General features: G+C 37.4%; 1 non-coding gene across 1 annotated transcript; it reads left to right on the top strand.

The window, feature by feature from the left end:
• The first annotated feature begins 1,006 nt into the window (after positions 1 to 1,006).
• LOC126016577 (small nucleolar RNA SNORA51) lies at positions 1,007 to 1,139 on the top strand. The gene has a single exon (XR_007498370.1). It is a non-coding gene; the product is annotated as a small nucleolar RNA SNORA51 (small nucleolar RNA).
• Positions 1,140 to 7,507: the final 6,368 nt, after the last annotated feature.

The following is a 7,507-nucleotide window of genomic DNA, read 5'->3' as shown; positions in this document are numbered from 1 at the left end:
TAATTAGTTGTGTCTTATTTTTAATAATGAATATGTAATTGTGTTTTCTTTCTGATTCTTAAGTACTAAGGCTTGAATATTATATGTTTAAATGTGCAAATAATATAGAAAGAAGAAAGTAAAAATTCCCAGATAATAACTACTCATGGTTGGAAGCCTGGTGTTGTAGCTTGCATATTCTCTTCGTGTAGGTACTTGAACCCTTCCTGCTTATTTAGACACACCCAACTAGCAGCCTTTTGTAAGGATAAACCCCATATTTTATTACTATAAAGATTTTTTTCTAACATATTTACCTAATGAGATACACACTATACTTGATAACCACCTTGCAAAAATAGGGAAAATGAGTATATTTGAGTCAAAACAGTATTTGAAAAAGTAAATATTTTGGTGTGGAGATTACGGTTGATGTCTCCAATATTATTTTATTTTATTTTGTTTTGTCTTTCTTTTTCTTTTTTGCATTTGAGTATGATTTGATTTCAGAACCGAGATTATTGTGTGGTGCCTGTCTTTATTGCTGTGGTGCTTATCGGTTATTTAATTCGATATTTTTTTTTGTGTGTGTATTGTTGTGGTATTTTAATTATTTTTTTCACATCCTCTCTCAAACTGAGGTTGGAAGCCTCTAGACAGGACTCTGCCTATTTTCAGCATATTTGATTTTTGATTGAGAAGAGGACATATTAGGTGATGGGTATTTCCCTGATTCAATGTGAATATGTACCCAAAATACTACAGTGAAAGATATGTAAGCCATTATGAAAAAAAAAAATTGTGTTTTTAATCAGAAATTTTCTTTGACTTACATGTATTATTATTATATCAATTATATTATATGTTATGTTATGTCACTATATTATGTTATATTAGTTTACCTCATTATGTTAATCAATTTTGTCCTTTAAATGAATTCTTACTTTAAAAAAAAACAAAAAAACAAACAAAAAAAAACAACTTTAGTTTGCTCTGAAGAAAAAAAAAAAAATAAAAGATAAGATAAGGCCTCCCAAATCTTACCACAGGCTGTGTTCTTTACACTGGCTGTATAGAAAGAGGAGGTACAGTAAAGGCACCCCATATACACCTCAACACAGGCCCCTTGCCGGGTATGTATTGTGAATTGGGGGACAAAAAAAAATTAAAAATTTGGATATGCACAATCAAACTCCACTACAGAACATACACCATATTCACCACTCTTTCTAGAAATACTATGTCTCTCTTTTTTAAATAAAATCTTTATTTAAGCACCATGATTACAAGTTTGATTGTAGTTGGGTTTCAGTCCCAAACAGAACACACCCGTTCACCAATACATCATTCTCACCACCAATGCTTCCCTCCCTCTTTCTCAACCCCTGCCTGTATTCAAGACAGGCATTCACCTTCTCACACTCATTAAGATTGTCATGACAGCTGTTAATGTAGTTATTTCCCTAACTGCACTTGCCACTCTTTGTGGTGAGCTTCATATTGTGAGCCAGTCCTTCTGGTCCTCATCTCTATGGTCTCTAGGCATTATTACAATAATAGCCTTATTTTTTTCTTAAAACAAACAGATGAGTGAGACTCTTCTGTGTCTATCTCTCTCCCATTGACTTAAGAAATACTATCTCATTTAATACTTGCATTTTGACTTGTGGAATACTCCAATGATCAGTTAACAGAAAGTTATCTAGCATTGAATATTAGATAAATAATTATCAATAGTTTATTACTATAATCTATTGAACAATCACCAGACCTCCATTAGTATGTAGTGCTAGCATTTGTTTTCCTTTAAACTCCTGAACTTCATGCAGTTGAAAGAACTATTGCATAATATTTGAGAAACAGCATCTTACAGTTTGGAATTTGTTAATACAGACAAAAGACAATGAAAAAATGTTGCTACTGTTATAGTTTTATGGAATTTATATGAAATAAAATGGTTCATGTTGAAAAAAAAAAAAGAAAAAGTAAATAGGGAGAGAGTTATAGAAAAGAAAAGGGATATTTGGTCCAGGTGCTGAGCTGGAGTTCAATCTGTTCAATTCAAAAAGATTATCTTAAGAGGAGCTCAAGATAATTTGTGGGTCTCACAATCCAGTGATAGCAGAAAGCCTCTGAATAATATGTGATTATAGTAGAGGGTCTGAGGATGATAGGATCTGGAGATGTTGAGGGTAAGGGCTGGTGCTGTAAATCAGGTGGCAGGGGAAACTTTTTGGGTAAGAAACACTGGTGCTGAATATTGAAGTAGCAATTGTGGGAAGGACAAATAATCACAGAGAAAAGGAACATTGTTAATAAAAACACAGGGAGGTAGAAATAGTGTGGCAGAAGAGGAAAAGCTATAGACCATTTAGTGTTTCTAGAACATGAGAGTGTATAGTGGTGGTGGGAAAGTGGTCATCAAAAACAGAACTGAAGAGGCCAACTAGTTGAGAGAAGAGAAGTTACAGGGGCCTGAGAGATAGCATGGAGGTAAGGCCTTTCATGCAGATGGTCAGTGGTTTGAATCCCGGCATCCCATATGGTCCCCTGTGCCTGCCAGGGGCGATTTCTGAGCATAGGGCCAGGAGTAACCCCTGAGTGCTGCCTGGTGTGACCCAAAAAACAAAAAGAAGAGAAGTTACAGAATCTCAGTCCACTGTGGACACAGAAGGCAGGGTGGGCTGAGGTGTTGGGATAGAGAATGGCTGGAAGGGAAAATGAACCTTTTAGAAAAAGGGCAGCTGAGGCAAACAAGGAAATGCCAACCCATAACTCTTAAATGTAGAACTCACACTCAAGAGCACCTAGTTAAAGACTGGGATGCTGAAGAACCAGGGAGCTTATCCCCCCCCCAGGGAGTTTTTCCTTAGATGAGCTGAGGCAATGGAGTGGAAATTAGTTCTCTTTGTTAGGAAAAAGAATAGAATAAAGTAAAATTATTGCGTAAGAAGTTAGAAAAGGGACTGGGAGAGAAACATTCTGAACACAAACCTCCATCTTTGCCTTTTTCCTGGCATCTGATCTGCAGCTTCAATGAAGAGAAAGTTAATGCATGCTCTGGGAGAAGTAAGGCAAATTTGCTCTTTTTTTAGGAGTAAGAGTAGTAAGTAGTAAGAATTTGGTTTATTAGTGAGGTGATAAAAATCTTCAGACTTTCATCTATGAGATCTGGAAGTGTTCTGAACAGAGAATGGCCTTTTGACATCAGACCTGAGTTTGTATATTGCTCTATGATCTATTGGTTATGGGATTTTGAGAAAGTCCTGTCATTTTAGTCCCTGTAAAAGCCCTTCTCCAGACTAAATGCTCATGCAAGTATGAATGAGATGATAATCCTTGTCATCATTTTTAGGGAAGATCTTCTGTGAGTGCAAAGGAATGACTGATGGGGAACACAGATGTCATTTAGGGTGAAATTAGAGTAGTATAGACTTTCAAATTGATGAAAAGGAGTATAAAAGATAAAAGGAAAATACAATTTCTGAAAAAAGTTTAATCAATCAATTCAATTATGAAGATTAAGAAACTGGGATGTGGCTTGCTGGGAAGAGTGCATGTCGTGTGTGTGTGTGTGTGTGTGTGTGTGTGTGTGTGTGTGTGTGTGTGTGTGTGTGTGTGTGATTCTGAGTTTGATCCCTGTTAAAAAAAATAAAAAAAAAAGATTCAGAGGATGAGCTCTGAATAACGAGAAGTTGGTTTTGCATCCTCTTTTGATCATAGCAAATGTACACCCAAACAGGTCAATCTTAGCAGAAACTTACCTTAAACCTTGCAGAGAAAAATTTTATAATAAGGAATAAAGGGATATCAACCATATGAATTGGAGACAGAGACATGCCCTCAGTAAGGAAGAAATCCCATTATAGGATTACCAGCTACAATTGAGAAGTGATTTTAAAAAAAGTACAAAACATTACTCCAGGGAACAGGAGTATATTGTTATAAACACCTGGCACTTCAAGCTTATGATCTATACTTCCAACTTGTTGATGGAAATACTGCTGGATACCACCTTAGGTCTCAGTTTCTTTTTTTTGTTTTTGTTTTTGTTTTTGGGCCACACCCTGTGACGCTCAGGGGTTACTCCTGGCTATGCGCTCAGAAGTTGCTCCTGGCTTCTTGGGGGACCATATGGGACGCCGGGGGATCGAACCGCGGTCCGTCCTAGGCTAGCGCAGGCAAGGCAGGCACCTTACCTCCAGCGCCACCGCCCGGCCCAGGTCTCAGTTTCTACAGTAATATTCCCTGTGGGTATTTTTTTTTGTTTTTAAGAAAAGCTCCACCAAACCTCAGCAAACAACTGAGCTTTCTGGAACCTGTTTTTTCCTAATGGATAGATCCAGCCATTGCCAATCCACATTTTGCTACTAGCAAGGTAGCTGTATCCTATGTAGATAGAAATTACCCTGCAAACTTTTCAAAGTCTAACCAGCTAGTCAAGGAATTTTACTGCTTATTGTGTTCCCTTACTGGCCCATGGTCTGTCAGAAGTTTTCTTATAAGTCCTAAAATGCATGCTTTGTATTATCTGAGATTGAAGGCCATAACCTCTTCTTAAAATTATCCCTGCATGGGTTCCTTAGACACTTTCCAGGTCTGTGCAACTGTGGCATCCTACTGGCTGCTGGGCACTGGCAACTTTAAGCTCCAGACCTTGTAGAATTTGGTACATAATTTCCCTTGAGTATTTGCTCATCTGACCTCTGGTTGCTAAACAGATTCACTTGATCACATGCTCCTGGCTCCTGCCCAGATCCCTCTAGTGTGCACCAGATATAATGGGCAGATAGAAGAGTTTATCTACCTCATTGGATAAAGGCAACAATCTGGTAAAAACTAATACAACAGAGCTATGAAAATTATCCAAAGATTCAAAGCAGCAGTTATAATGATGCTCAGTGAAATTAAGAGATCAGTGTAAAAGAGCTTCAACAAAGGCAAAGTATGAGAAAAGCCCATACAGAAATCAAAGAGTTAAAGACTCTATATAGCAGCTGAAGTAAAATGTATACAGAGTGGCCAAACTACAGGATGGAAGAAGCTGATTATCAATTCAGTGAGCTCAAAATAAAGTAATAGAAATCATTCAAGTAGCTCAACAAAAGAAGAAAGAATTAAAAAACAACAAAGATAACAAAATGAACCCAGATGTAGGCCAAAATTCTTTACAACTACCCCCCCCCCAAAAGATAAGGAGATAATTGTAAAAGCAGTGACTAAAGCAAAGTGTCTCATAAAAGAAAACCTCCACATGACAGCAGATTTATTAAAGAAACTCTAAAAGCTGAAGGGAATGGCATGATGTGAGCAACAGGGATTTTAAACCCTTCACTGCTTTGGATTATCACTGGTCTATGCATCAGTTCAATTACTTTCACTTAAAAATAAATTGTATACAAAGTGCTGAATGGAGAAGACCTTCAACCAACAATTCTCTACCCAGATAGGCTATCATTTAGATTCAAAGGAGGATTGAAAAGCTTTTCAGACAAAAGAAAAAACAGTTAAATAAGTCAATGCTACTAAACTGATCCTCAGAAACATTTAAGGGAGTCCTATAAAAAGAAAAAAACCCTTCTTGAAAAGTTTAAGGTATTTTTAAAAAATCTAGGAGAGACTAAAAATAATAATGGAAACTTTATTCTGTTAAGTTTAGAAAAATCTTAAATCCTACTTTTCAGTAATAAAATTTATATTTTTTAGACTTCATTTGGTTTTTGGGCTAGACTCAGTGGTGCTCAGGGGCTACTCCTTACTCTGTGCTTTGAGATTACTCCTAATAGTTCTAGGGATTCATATGTATACCAGGAGTAAAAAATGGGGTCAGCCATATTTAAGAAGAGCAAATTAAACTCTACACTATATTTTCACTCCCCTTTTTGTGATAATTGTTCTAATTTTTCTTTTCTTATTTTAATTTTATCTTATTGAAACCATCGTGATGTACCAAGTCCTTCATAGTTGGATTTCAAATATACAGAGAATCAGGACCATTCCCACAACCATTATCATAATGAGTACAAAGTTTTTATTTTCTTTCTTTGTTTTTGATTTTTGGGGCACACCTGGTGACACTCAGGGGTTACTGCTTGCTATGTGCTCAGAAATCGCTCCTGGCTTGGGAGACCATACGTGATGCTGGGGATCGATGGAACCCAGGTCCATTCTGGGTCAGCCGCATACAAGGCAAACACCTACTGCTGTGCTGTCACTCGTCCCCTTGAATACATTTTTTAAAAATAATATCTTTATTTAAGCACCATGATTACAAACATGATTGTAATTAGATTTCAGTCATTAAAAAACACCCCCCCTTCACCAGTGCAATATTCCCATCACCAATGTCCCCCATCTCCCTCCTCCCACTGCCCCCCCCCCACCGGCCTGTATTTGAGACAGGCATTCTACTTCTCTCACTCACTACCATTGCCGTGGTAGTTGTCAGTGTAGTTATTTCTCTAACGGCACTCACCACTCTTTGTGGTGAGCTTCATATTCTGCTCGGTCCTTCCAGCCCTCATCTTTATTGTCTCTGGGCATTATTACAATAATGTCTTTTAGTTTTCTTCACTCCTACAGATGAGTGAGACTATTCTGTGTCTATCTTGCTCCCTCTGACTTATTTCACTCAGCATAATAGTTTCTATGTCCATCTATGTATAGGAAAATTTCATGACTTCATCTTCCTGATGGCTGCATCATATTCCATTGTGTCTATGTACCACAATTTCTTTAGCCATTCATCTGTTGAAGGGCATCATGGTTGTTTCCAGATTCTGGCTATTGTAAACAGCACTGAAATATATGTAGGTGTGAGGAAGGGATTTTTGAATTGCAGTTTTGTGTTCCTAGGGTATATCTCTAGGAGTGGTATAGCTGGGTCATATGGGAGCTCAATTTCCAGTTTTTTGAGGAATCTCCATATTGTTTTCCATTAGGGCTGGTCTATGCAGCATTCACACCAGCAGTGAATGAGAGTTTCTTTCTCCCCACATTCCCTGCCAGCACTGATTGTTCTTATTCTTTGTGATGTGGCATGAGAAGGTACTTCATTGTTGTTTTGATTTGCATTTCCCTGTTGATTACTGATGTGGAGCATGTTTTCATTTGCCTTTTGGCCATTTGTATTTCTTCTTTGAGACTGTTTATTTCTTCTCCCCATTTTTTGATGGGGTTAGATGTTTTTTCCTTGTTAAATTCAGTCAGTACCTTGTATATCTTAGATCTTAGCCCCTTATCTAATGGGTATTGTGTGAATAGTTTCTCCTATTCTGTGAGTGGCTTTTGTGTCCTAGTCACTATTTCCTTTGAAGTGTAGAAGGTTCTCAGCTTAATATAGTCCTATCTGTTTATCTCCGATTCCACTTGTTTAGATAGTGCTGTTTCCTTCTTGAAGTTGCCTTTAGTCTCAATGTCATGGAGTGTTTTACATACATGTTGTTCTGTATACCTTATGGCTTCAGGTCTGATATCAGGGTCTTTAATACATTTGGATTTGATCTTTGTGCATGGTGTTAGTTGGAGG

Source organism: Suncus etruscus, chromosome 8 (genome assembly GCF_024139225.1).
Source record: "Suncus etruscus isolate mSunEtr1 chromosome 8, mSunEtr1.pri.cur, whole genome shotgun sequence".
Taxonomy (NCBI): Eukaryota; Metazoa; Chordata; class Mammalia; order Eulipotyphla; family Soricidae; genus Suncus; species Suncus etruscus.
This window is presented reverse-complemented; position numbering and strand designations above follow the sequence as displayed.